At 46.9% G+C, this 22,970-nt stretch overlaps 1 protein-coding gene across 3 annotated transcripts in view; it reads left to right on the forward strand.

Moving 5' to 3' along the window:
* Bcl7c (BAF chromatin remodeling complex subunit BCL7C) overlaps positions 1-22,970 on the forward strand; it is a 64,241-nt gene that overhangs the window by 20,882 nt on the left and 20,389 nt on the right. The window lies entirely within an intron of this gene.

Here is a 22,970-nt window from a genome sequence, read left to right on the forward strand (position 1 = left end):
TTTTGGGAGTCTCCTTCTACCACAGGGTTCCTGGGGATAGAACTCAGGTCCTCAGGCTTGGAGGCCGGTCCCTTTATCAATAGAACCATCTTCCCAGCCCAATTAATTGTTATTAAACGCCAACGTTGTCCACTACTCCCCTTCATGGTTCCCTATGCTTTGGACTTGAATTCTGGAAGCTCCCCAAGAAATACTAAAGTGCTTCAACTTTTAGGCCTGTGGACATGATTTGCTCGGTTTCTAGAGTCTAGGTTGAAAACATTGGAAAATTCAATGGTTTGTGTGTGGTGTGTGTGTATGTACGTGTGTGTGTGTGTGTGTGTGTGTGTGTGTGTGTGACAGGGTTTCTCTGTGTAGCCCTGGCTGTCCTGGAACTCACTCTGTAGACCAGGCTGGCCTTGAACTTAGAAATCCGCCTGCTTCTGCCTCCCAAAATGCTAGAATTAAAGGAGTGCGCCACCACTGCCGCGCTTAGGAGACTCTCTTTAGAAACTGGGTGATCACAGTCTTAGAACAGGGCTGTGTCATTGAGGTTACTTGGCCAGGTCAGAATGTGTGTTTAAAACATGCACTGTTCAGCTCAGCTGTCAAGCCTGTCATTACTTAGCAGTGTCTGTAAGGCTGTGGGGGCAGGGCCATTACTGGCTGGTTACCCGTGAGCCCTTACAAACAGCACAATAACCTTGCCATTCCTTCAAATTTGGCTCTGGTTTTCAGGTTGTTGTGTCTTTGTCCAGTCCTTTGTTGCTGTCAGGTACTGTTGGGCATTGGGCTATGCACAGACAGCCTGGTTTCCAGATGAGTCTAGATGTTGAACCCCGGGACCCAGTGGTGATAATTTACCTACATGGGACGGAAGGAGTTCTCTCATGTCTCCTGGAACCCGGGCTCCTGTCGAAGTTACCACCCGCTCAGTCCCCAGAAGAGAAGCATGATTAGTAGTCATGTAGGCAATGCCCCAGGCTTCTGACCTTCAGGCTAGACTCCTCCCCAGTTACCTAGCAACAGAAAAGATAGCAGCACTTTTTAAGAGGGGCTGTTTGGCCCCACCTCACCCTCTCACTTGCTTGCTCTTACTCCTCTTACTCTCTCTCTCTCTCTCTCTCTCTCTCTCTCTTACTCTCTAGCCTTTCTTCTCTCTCTCTCTCCCCTTCCCTCCTCTTGGCCATGGCTGGTCTCTCTTTCTCTTTCTACTTTTTCTCTTTCCCCCTGCCTTTCTATAATAAAGCTCTAAAACCATAGACTGTCTCTATTCATCAAGGCCAGCTGCGCAGACTCTCGCCTGTGTGGGAACCTCTCTCCCTCTGCCCTCTCTCCCTTAACCCAGGGGCTACAGAGCGTCACCTCCGGGACCCCGGTCGGGGTCTGCCCCTTGTCCACCCCCTGTCAAGTGGGGTCAGTGGCTTAGATGCCCACCCAGGACCAAGTGGAAAGTGTCTGGTAGCCCTCCCACGTCCATCTGCCCAGAGCATAGGAGGAACTCTAGCCGGACGTGGGCTATCCTCCCTCCCCCTCCTCCCCCTGCCCCATTTTAATTCCCACAAGGTACAGATCTGAGTGGTACAGAGATGCAGGGTGGGGTGAGGTCGTTCCTAGATTTCTCAATGAGATTTAGGGACCTAAGTGAGACTTGTGCTCACTGTAGTTCTGGTCAAGGCACCTTGCTAGATCTTAGATACCTCACATAAAAGTGGAGACAGTAAGCCTCAAGCGAGGGTCATCTGTATGAAGCTTGTTAGGAATACTGTGAGCCAAGCCCCAGGCCTGAGGATTTGTTGTTGTCAGGCAGGTTCTTGCTGTGTAGCACAGGCTACCCTGGACTCACTATCCTCCTGACCCACAATGCAGGTATTCCAGGCCAGTCCCTCACTGGTTTTCAACACCATAACGTTTGCTCTACTGTATTTGAATTTCTTGCAGTGTTATCCTCACTCTTGAGGGAGTTCAGGAAATTCTGTGGCGAAGTCAAACATGTAAAATCTGTAATGAGCGTTGTTGAGATTTTCGTGTATTTTAAGAACTTGGGAAGGAGCGCGTGGATTTATCAACCTCCTCTAGGAGCTGAGCCTGTAGAGGGAGGGACTGGCTTTTGCCTTCTGCTCAGCCTCTGCGGAACCAGAAAACATTAGTGAGGTAAAGACCAGCTGCCTGAGCAGAGGGTGAGGCAGCGGCTCCTCAGAGTGCACTGGTTGTCCACCTGGAGATTCCCAAGGCCTCAGTTTCCCCTCAACACAGCTGGTACAGAGCTGGGTGGTGGGCACTCCTTCCTCAAGCCACAGCTGGGACCTGAGCATCATCTGAGCCTCCATGGGCCTCTGGGCTCCCCCACCCCTGTGATGGATGAGCACAGCTGGTGTTCTTGGCTCACATCCTTGGAGCTCCTGCTACCCTGTCTGCTGTCAGGAAGTGTGGCTGAGAGAAAGTTTGGAATGTGGAATGGTTTCCCATTCCCGTGCCCAGTGGGTTTAGGCAGAGGTCAGAGCCAAGGCCATGTGCTGCTCTGGAGGCTAAGGTGAACGCCTTCTCTCCTCCACTTCCTTCTTCCTTCTCACCAGGTCTTTAGGCCATGAACTTAAGATCTTCTTCCTTCTCCTAAGTGCTGCAATTACAGGAGTATCTTAAGACACCCAGTTTTTTGTAGTGCCAGGGATCAATCCTAGGGCCAAATGAATAACAACCCCAGCCCCAGCTCCAGCTGAGGATGGGACCCAGGGCGCCACACATGCTGAGCAACTGAGCACTCGTCTGTGAACTCCATCCCTAGCAATAGCAACTGGTACCTGGTCTTTCTTTCTCTCTCCCTCTCTCCTTCTCTCCCTCTCTCCCTCTCCCCCTCGTTCCCTCTCTCCTTCTCTCCCTCCCCCCTTCTCTCCCTCCCCCTTCCCCTCCTCTCCCCCTGCCCCTCCCCCCTCACGTATGTATGCACACACATTAAAAATAAACTTCAAGCAAAAACTAGAGATACAGCCCATCTGATAAACTACACAGAGCCCTAGGTTTGAACCCAAGCAGCACATAAAACTAAGCATTATGGTGCATGCCTGCAATCCTAGTAAGAGAGACAGAGACAGACAGACAGAGACAGGGAGGAACACACTAGTTAGTATCTATGCTTTGCATATGTGCACAGGAACCAGGTAATATTTGAGCACTGTGCCCATATGTAATCTCACAGTTCATTTGGACTTCATGAGGTAAGCACTATCATATTCATTTTGCAGATGAGGCAGAGAAGTTAATTCGCTTGTGTTTCGTGAATCATGGAGGCAGGCTGGAGAGTGTGCATTCTTTAACACAAAGTGTGAAGGGGATCAGTTTGTTTGTTTTTTTCCCCCTGGCAGCAGTATTTTAGGGCTGTCTGAATGCTGGGGTCCTCTGAGGCAGTCTATAGCTGCTTGGGAAGTACCATTAAAGGTGGCCCTTCCAAAAGAGGGGTTAGAGCATCCCTCTACACTTGGTTCTGTTTCTCAGGACCTTTAGCATCCACAGTTGTGCCTCTCTAAGGATGTGTTAACTGCTCTCCTCATGCACAGCTCCACCCAGTTACTACACCCAGGCTTATGCTGGGCCCATTTACAGTTTTGTTCCTTGTAACTATCCATCAAGGAGCAATGATCCCCATTTTACAGACAAATAAACACAATTGTAGGGCAGTGAAGAGAATTGCTGTTGCTTCTACCAGGGAACCTGGAGACTTACCCAAGAATCTGCTGCCCTCTGAACTCCTCAGGGACCTTCTAGATTTGGGAACTGCACACATGATGATCACTACACCTATGGGTAGTAATGGGCACTGCTACCCAGCAAGTGTCACACCATCACTGGATCCAACGTTCTAATAAAACAGGCTTCTCTTGGTTTTTGGCTTTGCCTTGCCCTTCCCTTCCCTTCCCTTCCCTTCCCTTCCCTTCCCTTCCCTTCCCTTCCCTTCCCTTCCCTTCCCTTCCCTTTCCCCTCCCCTCCCCTCCCCTCCCCTCCCCTCCCCTCCCCTCCCCTCCCCTCCCCTCCCCTTTCCTTTTTTCCTTCCTTCCTTCCTTCCTTCCTTCCTTCCTTCCTTCCTTCCTTCCTTCCTTATTTCCTTCCTTCCTTCCTTCCCTCCCTCCCTCCCTCCCTCCCTCCCTCCCTCCCTCCTTCCTTCCTTCCTTCCTTCCCTCCTTCCTTTCTGCTTTTTTAAATGACATAGGGTCTTATGTAGCCCAGGGTGACCTCAAATTCATTATGTAGCTGAGGATGATCCTGAACTTGTGACTGTCCTGTTCCAGCTTCCCAAGTCCCAGTCTTTACATTGCTGTTTAGCAGTACTGAGTGTCAAACCCAAGGTTTCGTGGCTGCTTGGCAAGCACTTGACTGATTGAGCTATATCCCAATCTTCGGGTGTTTCTCCTTCAACTTCAGAATATAAACTTAAGGGTCACTGTGAAGAGGGGGCTCCCGTGAACGTAGGTCACAAGGTTCTCAGAGGAGCACGTTTCCCCCAGGCTCTAGAGCATCGCCCATCATGAGATCTGGGAAAGGGGTGTAGACACTTTTGAACCTGCTTGGGGAATGTAAGAGTGATAGGAGAAATGTTCCTACTTAGTGTGTCTTCCTCGTGTGCAAGGTCCTGGGCAGCATCAGAGATATTTCTACATGCGTATAAGAGCACACACACGCACGCACGCACGCACACACACACACACATACTCACATGCGCACTGTGCAGCCATGCTTTTCCAGGGCTCCACTCCAGTTCTCTAGGTTATGGGAAGGGAATCTTCCTAGAGATCCCTTCATTCTGTCCTCTGGCTTCTGTTTAGTCCTCCAGTAGTCATGGTGGCACTAGTCTGTCCTAGGCCCACGCTGTGTTCTTAACAAAGGATAGCAAACACAAGCCAAGGTGTGGTGTGTGAATTTAATTCCGGCACTAGGGAGGCAGAAGCAGTGAGTTCCAGGCCAGCCTGGTCTCCAAAGCAGGTTCCAGGACTGCCAGGGCTGTTACACAGAGAAGCCCTGTCTCAAAAAACAAAAACAAGAAGAAGAAAAATAAAAGGGCAGTGCTCACAGCGCAGAGATTTATCATCTGCAGGGTCTGTAAGTGACAGGGCGAGTTTCGCCTGTTATAGCCCCTTTCTCTTTACCTTACAATGTGACCAAGGATGGCCTCAGAGCCCTGCACAAGTGATCCTCCCGTGTCAGCCTCCCTAATTTTGGGTCACAGAGGTATACTGTGCTCGATAAAATACTACTTTTAGTCCTGGTGGGCTGCATAAGAGCCAACCAAGAAATAAAGCAATCCCAGAATAGCAACAGACTCGTGTAGTGCTTGGGGGATGGGGGGTGGGGGGCACCAGGTCATAGCAGGTCAGTTTGTTGAGTTCAGGATGGAAGCCAAGAAAACTCACTTCAGGTACAGAAGCTTAAAAATGAAAACTTTATTTTCAGAGTAGTCAAGGAGGCGGCCAGTTCAGGATCTGAACCGAGTCCCTGAAGGGAGAGTTCATTTGTAAAGGGGGGGGGGGACACACGGTGAGGGGGGAGCTTGAGGAGGCTGCAGTGTTGTCAGACTGCATTTTGACACTCTGGGTTAAGTAACAGAATGCCCTTTGGAGACAGGGCTGTATCCAGGGCATTTGGCTTCAAGGTCCGTAATTCATTCTCCTGGACATTGAATCTGGAGCTCAGATGATAAGGGGACAAAGGACCAGGTCAGCTGCATGTAGATAATGAGGGCCTAGCAGGCAATTGGTTATATAGTTTTATAACTTCTGTATGTTGGATTAGGTAACAGCAATTTCTATATTCTTTACTGGTTAGCAGCCGATTAAAATATTTGGAGAAGTGGGATAGATGTCTGTCCATAGGCCTGGTTGTGAACTTTCTTTTTTTTTTTTTTTTTTTTTAAGATTTATTTATTTATTATTATATGTAAGTACACTGTAGCTGTCTTCAGATGCACCAGAAGAGGGCGTCAGATCTCAGTACGGATGGTTGTGAGCCACCATGTGGTTGCTGGGATTTGAACTCTGGACCTTCGGAAGAGCAGTCGGGTGCTCTTACCCACTGAGCCATCTCTCCAGCCCCCGGTTGTGAACTTTCTTGACCCTGCCTGTGAGATGGAAAAAGTTGTCCTTGAGACGGCTGGACTCCGACAACTGTCTCCTTACAAGTTGTCCCTGAGATGTCTGGACTCAGACAGCTGTTGACAGCAGAAGCTGTTCAGCTACAGGGAAGTCCCAGCTCCCCTAGGGCCTGGGACCTTGAATTTGGTTTCTCCCTATGGTTAAATAGATTCTGAGAACAAAATGGTTGCACTCAGGATACATTCCTTTGGCTTGTTTCCAGCAGATTGCGTTTGCATCTACAGCTCTGTCCCTTCAACCTTACTGTGTGTCCCAGTTACTGTTTCCCTGTGACTGTCACCTGCCACAGTCAGTGAGAAGACTGTCAAGATTACAGAGTGAGATGTGGCAGGGGTCTGGAGAGATGGCTCAGGGGTTCAGAGCCCTTGCTGTTCTTGTGGAGTACCTGGCCTCGGTCCCCAGTACCGACATGGAGGCTCACCCTGTAACTGGGGTCCCAGGGGGTCTGGCTTCTAAGAGCGCCAGTCATATGTGTGGTGCTCTTACATCCACGCAGGAAAACCACCCATATGTGTAAAATATCATCAAAACACATTTAAAAGTGAGACCTGGAAGTTGAGAAGAAAAAGAGAGTGAAGCTGAAGTTGTAAGAAAGAGCTGGATGGGGCTGGTGAGATGGCTCAGTGGTTAAGAGCACTGACTTCTCTTCTGAAGGTCCTGAGTTCAAATCCCAGCAACCACATGGTGGCTCACAACCATCCGTAATGAGATCGGACGCCCTCTTCTGGTGCATCTGAAGTCAGCTACAGTGTACTTATATATAATAATAAGTTTTTGGACTGGAACAAGCGGGGTTGATCGGAGTGAGCAGAGGTCCTAAATTCAATTCCCAACAACCACATGAAGGCTCACAACCACCTATACAGCTACAGTATAATTAAAATAACACACATACATAAAATAAATAAATAAAATTTAAAAAAAGAAAGAAAGAAAGAACTAGATGGTGGTAGTGTACACCCTTAATCTCAGTGCTTGGGAGGCAGGGGCAGGGGTATCTGTGAGTTAAGAGGTCAGCTCCAACAGAGTGAGTTTCAGGACAGCCAGGGCTACACAGAGAAACCCTGTCTCAAAAAACCAAAAACCAAACCAAAACAGCAACAACGAAAAACAAAGCAAAACCAAGCCCCCAGAAGAACAACAAGACACTTTTTTCCAGTTATATAGTTTTGTATTGATGTAATACGTTGTCATGCATTTAATGGCTTAAGACACCATAGATAGCTGCTGCTGGTGGCCCAGGCCTATAATCACAGCATCCACTTTGGACAATGAGATCGGAGGATCGTAAGTTCTTGGTTTCAATTATAAAAGCAGATTTATATGTTGCGTTCTATAGGTCAGGTGTCTGTGTGTGTTCCTCTCTGGGGACCACAAGGAGAGCTGTGCAATCTCTTGTGCTTGCTTCAGGTGTGACTCTCTGCGCTCCTTGGCTCCCTCCACCAACTAGAACTAAATCTTGGATTTCAGAGGCCTTTGGGTTTACATGGGGTCGGCTTGGATGGTCCAGGATAATCTTTCATCACCTGCAAATTTCCTTTGCCTTGTAACATAACATTTCCCACGGGTCCCAGAGATGTGGCGTTGATGTAAGGGAAGGAACTGGTGTTTTGCTTTGTCCTCTCTCTCTCTCTCTCTCTCTCTCTCTCTCTCTCTCTGACTGAGGCAGGGTTTCTGTGTAGCCCTGGCTGTCTAGAAACTTGCTGTTAGAACAGACTCCCTTCCTAGTGCTAGGATTAAGGGCATCCCCACTGGCCAGCTCAGACAGGGGCTATCCTGAAAGGCAACAGTGCATAAAGGTTTGCAGAAATACAGTTCAACATGAACTTATAAAACAAAATACCCTCACGAGTGCCACCCAGTTAAGAAACAGTTTTCAGAATTTCAGTGAAATCCTAACTATCCCCCCGCCCCCCCATTATGTCTTTGGATTGCATCTACTGGAGTTTTTCATGATATATAACATTCTTTATTGACTTTGTTATTTGATAGTTTCATACTTGTATATAATGTATTCTTTTAAAGAATTTTGTTTGTTTGTTTCCGCGAAAGGGTTTCTCTGTGTAGCCCTGGCTGTCCTGGAACTCACTCTGTAGACCAGGCTGGCCTCGAACTCAGAAATCTGCCTGCCTATGCCTCCCAAGTGCTGGGATTAGAGATGTGTGCCACTGACGCCTGGCATTAAAGTTTTGTTTTTTTTGTTTTTAAGATTCTCTACTTGGAATGTTTGTTTTTGTTTTGTTCAGACAGGGTCTCTCTATGGCTGTCCTGGAACTTGCTATGTAGACTAGGCTGGCCTGGAACTCACAGAGTTCCTCTGCCGGGGATTAAAGGTGTGAACTGCTTCTACTGGCCAGTCTTTGTTTTTAAAATCTTCCAGCCTAAGCCTGGCTTTGTGTTGCCTAGCAGCCACAAAGTCATCTTCAACACCAACAGTCCAGTTCTCATGCTTAGGATGTGGAGGCAGGAGAATCAGAAGTTTAAGGTCATTCTCAGATGTATAGCAGTTTCAGTTCAAGCCTGAACTACCTGAGACTCTGTTTGTTTGTTTGTTTATTAAAGTAAGTGAATCTGGCCAGATCAGATTTATAAAAATGATCAGTTCATTCTGTTTGTGTTTGCTGCAGTAACCAATATGCTTTAAACAACAAAAACGAAAAAGTACTTCTGCTTTATTTTTATTTTCTCCTCTGTTTTGTCTTATCGACCTGGGACTAAAGCCAGGGCCAGTGCAGGCTATCTCTCTCTCTCTCTCTCTCTCTCTCTCTCTCTCTCTCTCTCTCTCCCTCCCTCCCTCCCTCTCTCTCTCTCTCTTTCTTTCTTTCTCTCTCTCTCTCTCTCAAAGATTTAGATTTATTTATTTTACTTATATGAGTACACTGTAGCTCTTCAGACACACACCAGAAGAGGGCACTGCATCCCATTACAGATGTTTGTGAGCCACCATGTGGTTGCTGGGATTTGAACTCAGGACCTCTGGAAGAGCAGTTAGTGCTCTTAACCACTGAGCCATCTCTCCAACCCATGTTTAACTTTCGTCGATGTTTTTCCCTCTGTTTTTTTTAAGCTTTTCTCTACCCATCCAAGGTTCTGTTCATTCCCTTCTCCCTTGTAGCTCACTGGCGCTCATCTGCATTCCTTAACTCATAATTACCCTACAGCTTCCAGGGCAGTAAGTGCATCCTTAGAACGCAGCCACCATCCTCTTTCCCTCAGCCCCAAGGCTCCCTGGAGGATGCCAGCTCTAGGCTGTTTTTAAGTCCACCCTGTACCTCACCCCTGCTACACTCCCCAACTCCTGGTGTTTTGCTGAGCAAGCTTATAAGTTTTTGTTTTGTAATAGATTTTTCATTGATCGGTTCTGCAAAATCATTTCCACATAGCATCCACAGGACAACCTCCTTTGTCACCTTGTACCATGTCTCCTGCCAGACTGGCTCTTTACACAATACCAGAGGGCTTTTGGTTTTGGGGACATTTTTGTCCCTTTTGTTTTGAGTCAGAATCTTCTGAATGTAGCCCACACTGGCCTTGGACCCCTGTGGCTAAGCTTCTGAGAGCTGAGGACTTTGAAGTCTCTTAGTCACTGTGTGGAGGACTCTCTTGAGGACACCCTGGGATGAGGTTGGCACACAGCAGGCTCTGAGTCACTAAAACATGCCATCCCTCTGCCCTGGATGGGAAATTATGTGACAACTGACTTTTTGGGTCCAGGTGGGTTTCTTTCATTGAATTCTGTACTCTTCTGTGTCCTGGCCAACAACATCTGGGTTGGCTGGTCTTCATGTCTGGTTCCTGCTGCTGTGTCTTTCTGTCTGGAAGCTTCTATGTTAGTTTGCTTTTCTTCTTTTTTTTATTTCAGAATTGCATCAGCTGTGCCTGTCAGACCTTCTGGCTTGGTCTTCCAAATCCACACTTAGTAGACTTAGGGTCTCAGACTGTAGATAGCGAGGCTGGTCTCAAACTCACTGTGTATCCCAAGTTGGCTTTGAACATATGGAAGTCCTCCTGCATCAGCCTCCTTAATGGAAGCCATAATTCTCACTTCCCAATTTCTATGTTCATGTTATGTCTAGTGTCTCTGAGTCTCTCATTAACAACTGTTCCAGTTTCCAAGTCTGTCTCTCCTGAAGATTCAAGCGTTAGGAAAAAACCATAGATCAGGCCTGTGACTACACTTGTTCTGGAGTTAAGGTTCCATCTCCCCCATTTTTGAAAGCTGCTACTCTGTCAGATCTCTGTGGTGTTTTGGGTCCCCGTGAACCATAAGCATCAACTCACAGCCAATTTTCAGTAACTGTTTTCAGAAACTGTCTTCTATGACCTGAGAACTTTTCCAGGAGTTAGCAGCCCAGAGCAACTGTTGAAAACAGCTAGTGACTGTTTGCAGCTATCAGACAGCACACCTGTCTGAAGGGGCCATACAAGCTTGGGGTAACCAAGCAAAACCAATCATCAATCAATCAATCAATCAATCAATAATATTTGGGAGGGCACTCCATAGCATGAATTCCGTAGAGATCTCGGAAAAATGGACAGATTCCTGGGCATTCCTAGAAAATTATTATCTGGTCTCAACACTAATTTAAAAGACTTCAGTAACCACACTATCAAGAATACATAGTTTATTGAAATAGGCTTAGGGAATCCTCAACCAACAGCAGCAGAGACAAAGCCTGTGGCCTGCTCAGGATTTGACTCTCAGAGCCACCACGCCGTTACTGCCTTTGTAGTTTTACTAGTGAGGAACCAGGGCCTGGGCATGTTAGGTAAACACAGAAGCCTAGCTATAGCCCCAGGCCCTCATTTCACGTGCTCAGCCCACATAGATCATGTTACCCTTGCAGCGTCCTCACCAAAAACCCAGGAGTGGTGGCACACACCTGTAATAATGCCAGCACTCAGGGTGTGAAGACAGGATGCTCAGCAGTTCACCCCCAGCCTCAGCTGCATAAGGAATGTCAGCCACTCTGGGTTATATGAAATTATGTTGCTGGTTTTTGTTTTGTTTTGTTTTGGTTTGGTTTGGTTTTTGTTTTTTAAAGCAGAGTAAAAGAAACAGCAAGAAAACCACAGTTAAATGCTGGAGACTATTTGACACAGAAGGTAGTAATGGAGGGGGAATATAAACAAGTCTATGGCAAGCAACACAGGCCGGGAATGGTGTTGTATTTCGTATTTGTATTAGACATAAAGAACTGCACAGTCCAGATAACCCAACCCTGGGGCATCCACTTGCACCTCTTGTGAGTGTATTTTTCCTTTATCTGTGTTTTAGATACATGGGTGTTGTGCCCGCCTGTCTTGACTGTGTACACATGAGTGCAGTGACTGTAGAGGCCAGCAGGGGGCGTGGGTCCCCTGGGATTGGAGCTACAGTTTACGAGCAGGTGCTGGCAATGAATCTTGTTCTCTGGAAGAGCAGCCAGTGCCCCTACCTGCTGAGCCCCTCTCCAGCCCCAGTCAGTGCATTTTCAATAAGGCAGATTACTGTTTAAAAGGGAGAGAAAAGCAGTTAGGTGTGGTGTTGCACATCTTTAGTCTTAGAACTTGGGAGGCAGAGTCAGGAGGATCTCGGTGAATTTAAAACCAGGGTGTTACTACCCTTAATACACCTTTGCAAATCTGAGCCTGGCGGAACAGCCCCTACATCTCAACCATCAGAAGGTGCAGAAGGATTTCAAGTTCAAGGCCAGCTTGGACAGCGCAACAAGACCTGGTCTGAAAGCTAACAATCAATACAATCTCAGGCAAAAATAGGATTCCCTTTTCATACCTCCCCCCCCCCCCCGGGCTTGTGCTACCACACTGTCAATGTGCCGACACGCTTCCAGGCTGGAGTTGTTCCTCCTGGACCACAGTGCATCTGCACCTGCAGGGCCTCTCCAGAATGAGATTTGACTCTGGGGAAAAGCCTAGCTGCAGCAAGTAGTTTGGGTGTTCTTGTTTGCTTTGTTTTAGAAAATTTCTCACGATATAGTACAAACTGTCTTCCAACTTACCATCCTCCTGCCTCAGCCTCTTGCCTCCTGAATGCTGGGAGTCTAAGCATGCCCCACCCCCACCATGTCTGGCAGTTTGGGATAGAGAAGAATGAGTGTCTGTCTACTTTTAAGGCATTTAACCAAGTGAAACTGTCATTATTATTATTGTTCCGTGATAAATCTGTTAGTCTGAATTTCGCTGTCATCGTCATTCAGCAAACAGCACAAGTACATTTTGTTTGACTTTAGGTTGCGGTATGACTGAGAGCTAACAGACCCGGGCTTGTTATAATCACTCTCTGTAATCACTCACAGTTGAGAATCTGCCTTCCAAGTTAAGGGTAGCAATGATTGGGATCCCAAGGCATGAACTCCAGCTAGGACTTCAAGGTCATGTAGGTCACAGCTTAAGCAGCTGAGATTCCTTGGTCTGTCCGCACCATATCTTCTACTAGCAATGAGTTCAGCACTGTGCTCGGGCCCAAGCTCCAGCTACCCTACCTCTTCTTTTCAGGTCTGTTTCTTGCGGTCATTCCCAGTACCGGTTAGAACAGTCACAGTCCAATCAGAAAGCAGAACCACACCAGGGAAGTTTAGCATACAGAATTATTCTGGGGTATCATGGCCCACACTTGTCATCTCAGTCCTTGGAAGGCTGAGGCAGGAAGACCAAAAGTTCAAGGCTGATCTGGGTTATGACAGTGAGACCTTGTCTCAAACAAAAAAGAATTATTGATAAATGACTGAATGTAGGGGCTTAGCTGCAAAGAGCTAAAAAGAATTCCAGAGGAGACAGAAGTTATAGATATCAGGACTGGCCACTGTCCTTGATGCCGAATGTTAGAGAGGATTCCTCTTACCAGGGCTAAGATCCAGACTTCATTTGAAGGAACATGACAGGTAAGTCAGTGGTGTGCTTCAGCAGAGGGGTGTCCTAAGAGCCAGCAGAGTCAGGTGAAGCACTGGAGAGCTCTGCGGGGACTCTAGCGAAACTAGGCTGGCATTGCCCATGTGATCTGCTTTGGGAATGCCTGCCTGTCTTTCCCAGACCTGCTGGAAGGGACATGTCAGAACAGGGCGCTCTGGCTGTACACATGCAGTGTGAGAGAACAAGACTGCGAGAAGCTGAGTCATCCAGTGCTTGTAGGACAGTTGCTATAGAGACCAAGTGCCGGAGAAAGACTGCTGTGCCAGAGATCTCTAAAGAAAGCTGCATCAAGGTCAAGGTGTAGTGTGTGTGCAAAGATATCCAAGTGTCAGAAATCTGTGCACACAAGTGCAGGATATGGCCTGGAGTTTGGATGTTGGGAGAGGAGGTGTGGTACAGGGCCTGCAAGGGCTCTTTGTTTCAGACATCCATCCAAGGCAGAGGACCTCCAGGATGTCCCCATCCATGGACTGGCCCAGCAGAGCTGTGATGAAAGACAAGAAATGAGAGCTCAGAAGAAGCAAGCCTGGCAGCCACTTCCTCTTACACTGTGCCTCTAGCACCCTCTACTGGCGAAGCTTAATGTGATGCTCTGTGAACCATCTAGATGTGCCATGGTCAATCTTAAAGAAGGAACCAGAAGATGAGCTTGGAAAAACAATAAACTGAATCCATACAGATGCCCTGTGACCCACAGACCCTCAGGCCAATGTGGGAGCAGGGGAGAGAACTGTGAAAGACTTGGGGACTTCTCTCTAGAAAGACCCATGAGGGCTGGTGAGATTGCTCAGTGGGTAAGAGCACCTGACTGCTCTTCCGAAGGTCCAAAGTTCAAATCCCAGCAACCACATGGTGGCTCACAACCATCCGTAATGAGATCTGACTCCCTCTTCTGGAGTGTCTGAAGACAGCTACAGTGTACTTATATATAATAAAAATAAATAAATCTTTAAAAAAAAAAAAAGAAAGACCCATGAAAGACCATGTCCCTGAGGAAAACACAGATTAATGGCACTGCTGGCCATCAGGGTCATCTATGCATCAGTCTGGCGCAGACAGCAGTTATGTGGACCCTGGAGAATGATCAAATACGGCCGGCCACACACTCCATCAGGCAGTGACTCCCATGGCAGCTGCTGTGTGGAGTAAATCAGTACAGCTCTTGGTGTTTGGTGTGAAGCCAGCATCCTGGCCTTTTCTCTGTGCAAAGTATATCCATCAAAAGAAGGGTTTCATGTCGGCATTGGCTGCAAAGGAAGAAATCTGTTTTCCTGTGGCTCCCAAAATTCCAGGGCTTGTACCCCAGTGAAGAGTTTTATAGATTAAGTAGTTTAAGATGAGTAAACATAGCTGGGTGTGGTGGCGCATGCCTTTAATCCCAGAATTTGGGAGGCGGAGGCAGGCGGATCTACAGAGTGAGTTCCAGGACAGCCAGGACTATACAGAGAAATCCTGTCTTGAAAAAAACCATAACAACAACAACAACAACAAGACGTGTAAACGTGTCCTTCAAGGTGAATGTCAGGCTGCCTCATATATCTGGTCCCCCTGAAGAAGACTTGATGTTTGAGGCCGATTTTTATATCAGAAGCAACATGCTGGCTATCACCTGGGGGGTTACAGGGATCAGAGTATGGCAAGGCTCTGCGGCAAACCCAAGTTGCAGTTCATGCTGCTCTGTGCCTGCACTTGTGACGCGGCCAATGGAGACTCAGTCAGTGTCCATACAAACGATGGTGCTCGCCTCTACCAAGCACCAATGGAAGAACTCTTATTTATTTGTTTGTTTGTTTGTTTACTTACTTATGAGACAGGGTCTCACTGTGTAGCCCTGGCTAGTCTGGAACTCATTATGTAGACCAGCCTGGACTCAAACTCAGAGATCCTCCTGCCTCATCCTGTGCTGGGATTGAATGTGTATCACCAATTTGACAGAGTTTTTAAAAATTATAATTCAATTTATGTGTATGGCTATTTTGCCTGGATGTGTGTCTATGCACCAGTGTCCCGTCTGATGCCTGGGGAGGTGAGACAGGGGTGCTAGGTTCCCTGGAACTCGTGACAGATGGCTGTGAGTGACCACATGGGTGCTGGGAATGGAACTCAGGACCTGGAAAAGAACCACCAGTGCTCTTAACCACTCAGCCACGTCTCCAGTCCTTCTCCCTTAAAAAACATTCATTTATTTTATGTATGTGAACTTTTTGTTCTCATGTATGTGCCTGGTACCTTCGGTCTCTTGGAACTTGAGTTATAGGCAGTGGTGAGCTGGCATGTAGGTGTGGGGAACTGAACCCAGGTCCCCTGAAAGAGCAGCCAGTGCTCTCAACCGTTGAGCCATCTCTCTGGACTGCAGGCCAACACCTTTTTATAATGATCACCCTTAATTTCACTTGGTGCCGTTATCATCCTGAGACTGGCGTGCTCTCTGTGCTACTTTCCCCATTGCTGGAAGAGCACCCAGCAGATGCAGCTCACGGGGGCTTTATGTCCACTCACAGCTTCAGTCAGGCCCAAAGCAGACTCATGCAGTGAAGGCTTTTCACGTCTCAGGAGATCAAGAAAGCACAGCTGGACTGAAACATCTGGAGGCAGAACATCCTAAGGCCTGGCTCCGAAGGCCTTTGCTAACCAGCCAGACCTCACATCCCAAAGGACCCATGACCCTGGCTGGGGACCAATTGCTCAAACCAAGCTATAGGGACACTCTGTAACCAAACCACAGCCTTAGTTACATATGAAGTGACACATCTCACTTACATGGGAAGCGTCCAGATCCTGTATTCTAGGCTTGTCCTCGTGGTAGTGCTGCTTTGGAGAGACTTAAAACCAGCCACTGACCTTCCAAGGGTATATTTTCTGTTTCCTGCGGCAGGAGGTCAGGAAGTCTGTTCCTCCACACCCTCCCATGTCACTCTGACTTTTTTTTTTTTTTTTAAGATTTATTTATTATTATACATAAGTACACTGTAGCTGACTTCAGACGCACCAGAAGAGGGCGTCAGATCTCATTACGGGTGGTCATGAGCCACCATGTGGTTGCTGGGATTTGAACTCAGGACCTTCAGAAGAGCAGTCAGTGCTCTTAGCTGCTGAGCCATCTCCCCAGCCTGGCGCTCTGCCTTAAGACAAGTCTGGAAACTATAGTGACCGCTGACCATGGACTGGAATACTTCAGATTGTAAGACAGAACACACCTCTCCTCTTCTAAGTTGTTTTTCTCAAGAATCTTGTCTCAACAAAAACCCAAACACCACAGACTGTTATTTTTCTTTTTAAAAATTACAGGGCGTGTGGTGTGTGGTGTATGAGTGGTGTGTGTGTGGTGTGTGTGTGTGTGGTGTGTGTGTGTGTGTGGTGTGTGAGTGGTGTGTGTGTGTGTGTGTGGTGTGTGTGTGTGGTGTGTGAGTGGTGTGTGTGTGTGTATGGTGTGTGAGTGGTATGGGGGTATGTGTGTGTGTGGTGTGTGTGTGTGTGTGCTGGTTTTCTACAGCATTGTATGAAGGTCAGAGGACAACTTAGGACAGAGAGGACAATGGGAGGTGGTTCTCTGTATCCACTGTGTGGGTCCTGTCCATCGTCTCAGCCCACAGGCTTGGTGGCAAGCACCTCTGCCCACTGAGCCTTCTCTGTGACCCTGACTTTTCCTCTTTCTCATTTTATTGCTTCTTAGTAGCCAGAACGGGAGAGGTTCTTTGAACACAGGACAATGGTGTCATTCCAGTGTGTTAACATATTACTCCACCTGGGCAGTGAGGACAAAGTACTACCTTCAGTGGCTCACACAGTAGGAACTTATTTTTGTTGTTGTTTATAAGACAAAAATGTAATGAAAATTGGTCAGTGGGTATGTAGAATGCAGGGTGCTAAACAGTTATGTGAGGTGAGACTGTCCCAGAAATGTAAAACAGTGGAAAATGTTGAAAATGTCACATGCTGTGGCCATGTCCTTCGTCTCCTTCCACCAGGTCCCTCGGGAGATCTCTCTGCTCCTGCCTTTTATCTCTAAAGCAATGTATGTCTTCCTTTAGTTAACTCAGGAGCTAAGCTCCAGCTCAAACGGTTTCTCTTTAACCTCACCACGATATGATGCCAATTATCCCTGTAACTTCTCTCCTCTGAAGCCTTTCTAGTCTGTTTTTGCAGCTTCCCCAGGATGGCACGGTCCCAATAACCCTATGAAACACCAGGTGGGCCAATCATGTAGTCCTCTGCACCGTCATTTGCACCTTAAGACCCCAACATGAAACTTGCCCAAAGGTCTAAGAACACTGTAGTGTGTACAGCATATATGTGCACGGCTGTTCTGTCTTTGAGATGTTCTAGGGCAGTGGCTCTCAATCTTTCTATTGCTGCGACCCTTTAATACAGTTCCTCATGTTGTGGTGACCCCAACCATAAGTAATTTTGCTACTGTTATAAGTCGCAATGTAAATATCTAGTGTTTTCCAGTGGTCTTGTGTGACCCCTGTGAGGGGGTTGTCTGACCCCAAGGTGTCAGGGCCCGCGTGTTGAGAACCAATGTTTCAGAGGTTTCTTACAGCCAAAGTCAGATCTAAAGTTGAAGTGTCTTGTTATAGCTGCTAACGAATGAATATCTGCCAACAAATCTATATTATATATAATTCCAACGTGTTGATCAACATTAAAAAGTCGTTTCTTAGAGTCTTTGTCCTGAAGTTTAGAAAGCACTAGGCTTTTTACCCAAGACAACACTCTCTTTAGTGTCTGCTCCTAACAGCTGTTCTGTTTGGCACAGCCTCTGTGGTGTTCTCAACTTGAAAACCTCTCTCATCAGGAGGGTGTGGAGGTCAGTAGGCTGTACCTGGTGCTATTGTGTTCATGGTGCTGACCCTTGGGCCTCAGAGGGCTTCTAGGTCTGAAGTGCCTTTCCTGCCAGAAACCCATTTTGTCACAGTTCTGAGGACTGTGGTAAGATCACAGCAGTTTGGTTTCTTCAGAGGCCTCTCTTCATCTTAGCTATCTTCCCTGAGTTGTCACACGGTCTTTCTTAGTAACTCTGTAATTACCCCAGCAATCACATGGGATTAGAGCGAATCCTAATGACTTAATTTTTAATTCAGTTATCAATTATTAAAGACCCAATATCCAAGTGTGGCCACTTTCTGAAATACTAGGAGTTAGGACTTCAACCTATGAGTCTGAGCAGAAGATTCCATTCAGACCGTGAGCTAGGATTGAACAGATCTGCAGACCTTACCCTTCTGCAGGACCAAGAACAGCCTCATGGCAGGGCTTTGTGGGGCATGGAACACTGTCTGCAAGTCGGTCTGCGTCTTCGTCTTCGAGGGCAGCTCCTTTCCACGTCCGAAAGTGAACAGATTAGCTGTCTCTGCCAAGTCTATAGAGTTCATGTTTACTTGTTGTCTGGGGGTAGGGTAAAAGAGCCCATTAATCAACCACTCCTGAGCTCTGGACTCTGTTACAGAGCTAATTACCTAACCATCTGTGTCTCAGAGGCCACACAGGTCTCCCCTAGCAACACCTGGAACTTGGGAAAACTAGAGCAGAATCTGAATAGGTTCCCTTTTTAAGGGAAAATGGAGGCCAGCTAGGCATATAGCTGTGTCATTTGGAGGCCAGCTAGTTATATAGCTGTGTCATTTTGCTTTCCTAACTGCCATTTTTTCCTCAGTCAGTCAGGAAGAGGCGACAAGTATGTTACACCTTCCCACAAAAGGGAATCTCAGGACTGTGGCAACTTTGTTCTCTCCAGCTGAGCTCTTGTGCACACCAAGGTCTCCAGAGGCAGAGTCTGGCATGTCGCTGAGTCCCAGGGCAGTCTCATCTATGCAGTGACTCTATCTCAAAACAAACAAACAAACAAACAAACACTAATAACGAAAGCCCAACCAACAAACCACACAGAGCAGCAGCAAACTGACATAAGTTCATAGTACAACACGTTTATACTTTACACTGTCATAGGTCAGAGCATGTGGGTTTTACTAGGCTCTGAGTGTGGTGTCTCAGGAGGTAGAACTCAAGAGGAGGCTGAGTTGAGCTGGTGGCCTGGGGAAGAATAGCCTTCTGATCTCATTTAGGATGTTGGTCAAATTCTGTATTTCCCAGGTACATTCATGCCTTTGTCAGCTGGAGGTCTCTGGATTGCCATCATAATATATATATATATATATATATATATATATATATACATACACACATATATTATAAAATATATGCTCCTCCCCTCACTAACCCAGCAGCAGGCTTTCATGACTTGAGTGCGCTTCAACCAACTGGAGAAAACTCTACACAGATGTGAATTGGTTGGCTTGCTAGTATTTGTGTGTTTTAAAAGATGTACTTGTGTGCATAACTATGCATATGTGTATACAAAAGTGTACATGTACTGCCTGTGTATGGGCACAGAGAGCAGAAGGCCAAGTGTCTCCCTATACCTGGTGTTTGTTTTCTTGGCTAAGTGAATCTGGTGAGGCTGAGAGAGATCCTCCCTTCTTCCTGCCGACTCAGAGCTGGGGATGCAAGCGGGAGCTGGGTGCTCATTAGTGAGTGCGGAAATCTCAACCCCCCCCCCCTCCAAGTTTGAGCATTGGCTGCTCTTACCTGCTGAGCCATCTCTCTAGCCCAGGTTGGTTTTGTTTTGTTTTGTTTTTTATGGACAGTCTTATTCTCTTGCCTATGCTGGCATCCAAGGCCGGGGCTCAGGGATTTGCCTGCTCCATCAGTGTCAATCACTGTTGACCAGGGCACTTTTGGAAGACAGAGTACTTGGGCTTGCAGTTCTTCAGGGTTAGAACCCACAGTAGTGAAGAAATGAGGCAGGATGTGAGGAGGCCTTACATCTCTGACTTCAACCACAAAGCAGCACACTAGAAATTCTCATGGCCCCCTCGCATCGACCTACACTCCAGCAAGGCCACACCTCCCAAACCTACCACCACAGCTCCACCACTGGGTACCAAGAATTCAAATGCCTGAGGCTGTGGGGGAAAACTGCTTTCCAAGAAAACTGCTCTTAAGTGACTACCTTACTCAGTGATAATCTGTTTTTTTGCTTGTTTGTTTGTTTGTTTTGCTTTTAAATTATATATCCTTTGAAAATTCCGTACTCTGGTCTTCAAGCTCTGAAGAAAATGTTCTTCAGAGCACGTTGCTAGGCAGGTTGGTATTGTAGCATGCAGGGTTCAGTGCTGGACAGGTCAGTGATGCCTTTTACACCCCCCCCACCCCTCACCCCTCACCCCACGCGGCAGCCTGCATGATCCCTTTTGGCCAGTGTGAGCTGGCAGCAGCTCCAGGATCCTCTGCACCTCAGTGTGAGTGAACTGATGAAGAAGCTTTGATGGGAAGATTTTAAATGGGACTTTAATTACACCTGCAGAATTCCTTTGCCATGGTTCTTAGACAGTGGCTTTGTCTCAGGAGACAGAAATCTACAGGTGGGGGCACATCTTCAGAATTCTGCTTCCAACATTTAGGAATCTCTCTTGCCCAGACCCTTGAGACCCCCTCTGCCAAGGATTCATTAAGTCCAGGCTAGCACAAAAGAAGAAGAAATGGGGGAGTGGGGGCTGGAGAGATGGCTCAGAGGTTAAGATCACTGACTGCTCTTACAGAGATACTAAGTTCAATTCCCAGAAACCACATGGTGGCTCACAACCATCTATGATGGGATTTGATGCCCTCTTCTGGGGTGTCTTAAGACAGCTACAGTGTACTCATATAAATAAAATAATCTTTAAAGAAGGAGAAGGGGCCAGCACTTGGGAGGCAGAGGCAGGTGGATTTCTGAGTTCGAGGCCAGCCTGGTCTACAAAGTGAGCTCCAGGACAGCCAGGGCTATACAGAGAAACCCTGTCTCGAAAAACCAAAAAAAAAAAAAAAAAAAAAAAAAAAAGAAGGGGAAGGGGAAGGGGAAGAGGAAGAGGAAGGGGAAGGAGAGGAGGAGGAGGAAGAGGAGGAAAATAGTATGGGAAAAGCCCAGCACAGAACAGAAAGTCTATTACCTAGTCTCTAGAGAGCTCTGCCAGCTCCTTGGTTGGTTACAGGCATCTATAATGTCTTCTTGTTGTTGTTGTTTTGGTTTTGGGTTTTGGTTTTGGTTTTTGGTTTCAGTTTTTGGTTTTTTCCGAGACAGGGTTTCTCTGTGTAGCCTTGGCTATCCTGGAACTCATTCTGTAGACCAGGCTGGCCTCGAACTCAGAAATCCACCTGCCTCTGCCTCCCAAGTGCTGGGATTAAAGGCGTGCGCCACCACTGCCCAGCGTCTTGTTGTTGTTTTGAGACAGAATATCACTCTGAGGTCTTGACTGGCCTGGAACTTGCAGAGGACTGTCTACCTCTGCCTTTTAGAGTGCTGTGATTAAAATTGTGTGTCACCACACCTAGCCTACTTTGTACACTTTAAAAATTTTTATGTATATGAATGTTTTATCTGAATATATAATATATGCACCATGCCTGGTGTGTACAGAAGCCAGAAGAGCAGGTGGGAGCCCTTGGAGCTAGCGGTACAGACAGCTGAGAGCCACCATGTGGGTGATGTGAGTTTAACCCCTGGGACTCTGCAAGAGCAGCCAGTGCTCTAAACTGCTGAGTCATGTCTACATTTTTGTTTTGCTTCGTTTTTAAGTATTTTGTGAGCTGGAGCATTAGCTCAGTGGTTAAGAGTACTGTTCTGCCGGAGAGTCTGAGTTTGGTTCCTAGCACCCACATAGGGCACTGCACAGCTGCCTGTCTTCCTGGTTTCAAGAAATTCTACTCCCTTCTGCCTCCTGCTAGTGCCAATGTGTACATGGCACACACACACACAGACACAGACACTTTTATTTCCTAGGTTTTACTTAGGAACAGGTCCCGGGAGACATAACTTTAATCCTAGAGGGCAAAGACAGGAAGCTCCCTATGAGCTCCAGGGTAGTCAGGAGTACATAGACCCTGTCTCAAAAATAAAACCCCAAAGCAACAACTTAAAAAAAGGTTTTGTAACTAGGAGTAGTGGTAGTGGTGTGCTTGGGAGATAATCCTAGCACTTGGGAGGCAGAGGCACGAGGGTTAGGAGCTCAAGGTCACCCTTAGCTACCTGGTAAGTTCCCATTAGCCTGGATATATTAGATCCTAAATATCTGTTTCTGTATCTGTACCTAAATCATCTACATCTAACCTTTCTCTTTATCTATATGAAGATTTCAAACACACAAAGTCGATACAGCATGAGGAATTCTGTGAAGTCACCATTGAACTTTACTAATTATTAACTTGTGGCCGCTATATCTTATCTCTTACCATCATCATTATTGTTACAATTCAAAAAGATTTTTTTTTTACGATTTATAATTTTTTTTTTTTTTGAGTCAGGGTCTCTATGTAGCTCTGGCTTTCCCAGAATATGTAGACCAGGCTGTCTTGAACTCACAGATATCCACCTGTCTCTGCCTCTTGAGTGCTGGGATTAAAGGTTCCTTTTGCCAGGTGTTTGATTTCCGTGTTGAACTCTAGTTCTCTCTCTTTCTGGTAGGTCTGGGGATGGAGCCTGGGCCTCTGGAGCCTGCCACACAGGCTCTCTACACCATTACCCCGGGAGAGCTCCATATTGAATGCAGGGTGGTTTTTTAGGATTTGAAGCTTAGTAATTTTTTAAAGCTTCCCAGGTTGGGAACTTTAGGGTCTTGCGACTGTTAGGGCTTGGACAGTGACCACCATCTAATGCTTGACTTTATCTTTGTATCGCTGCACCTGACATCCTTGAAACACTTCCGCTTTCTGGTATCAGCAGGGTGCTGTAGACATCCTTATTGGTTTGTTTGTTTGTTTGTTTTGTTTTTTTTTTTTTGTTTTGTTTTTTCTGTCTTAAGGAACTGGGCCCGTTTCCCTCTAAAGACTCCTGTTGACTTAAATAATGAATAGCAGGGTTGGTAGGGGGTGAGGGACAGGTCTTCCACCACAGACAGATGG

The sequence above is a fragment of the Mus caroli genome, unplaced genomic scaffold (assembly GCF_978045245.1).
Source record: "Mus caroli unplaced genomic scaffold, Mus_caroli_1 scaffold_8, whole genome shotgun sequence".
NCBI lineage: Eukaryota > Metazoa > Chordata > Mammalia > Rodentia > Muridae > Mus > Mus caroli.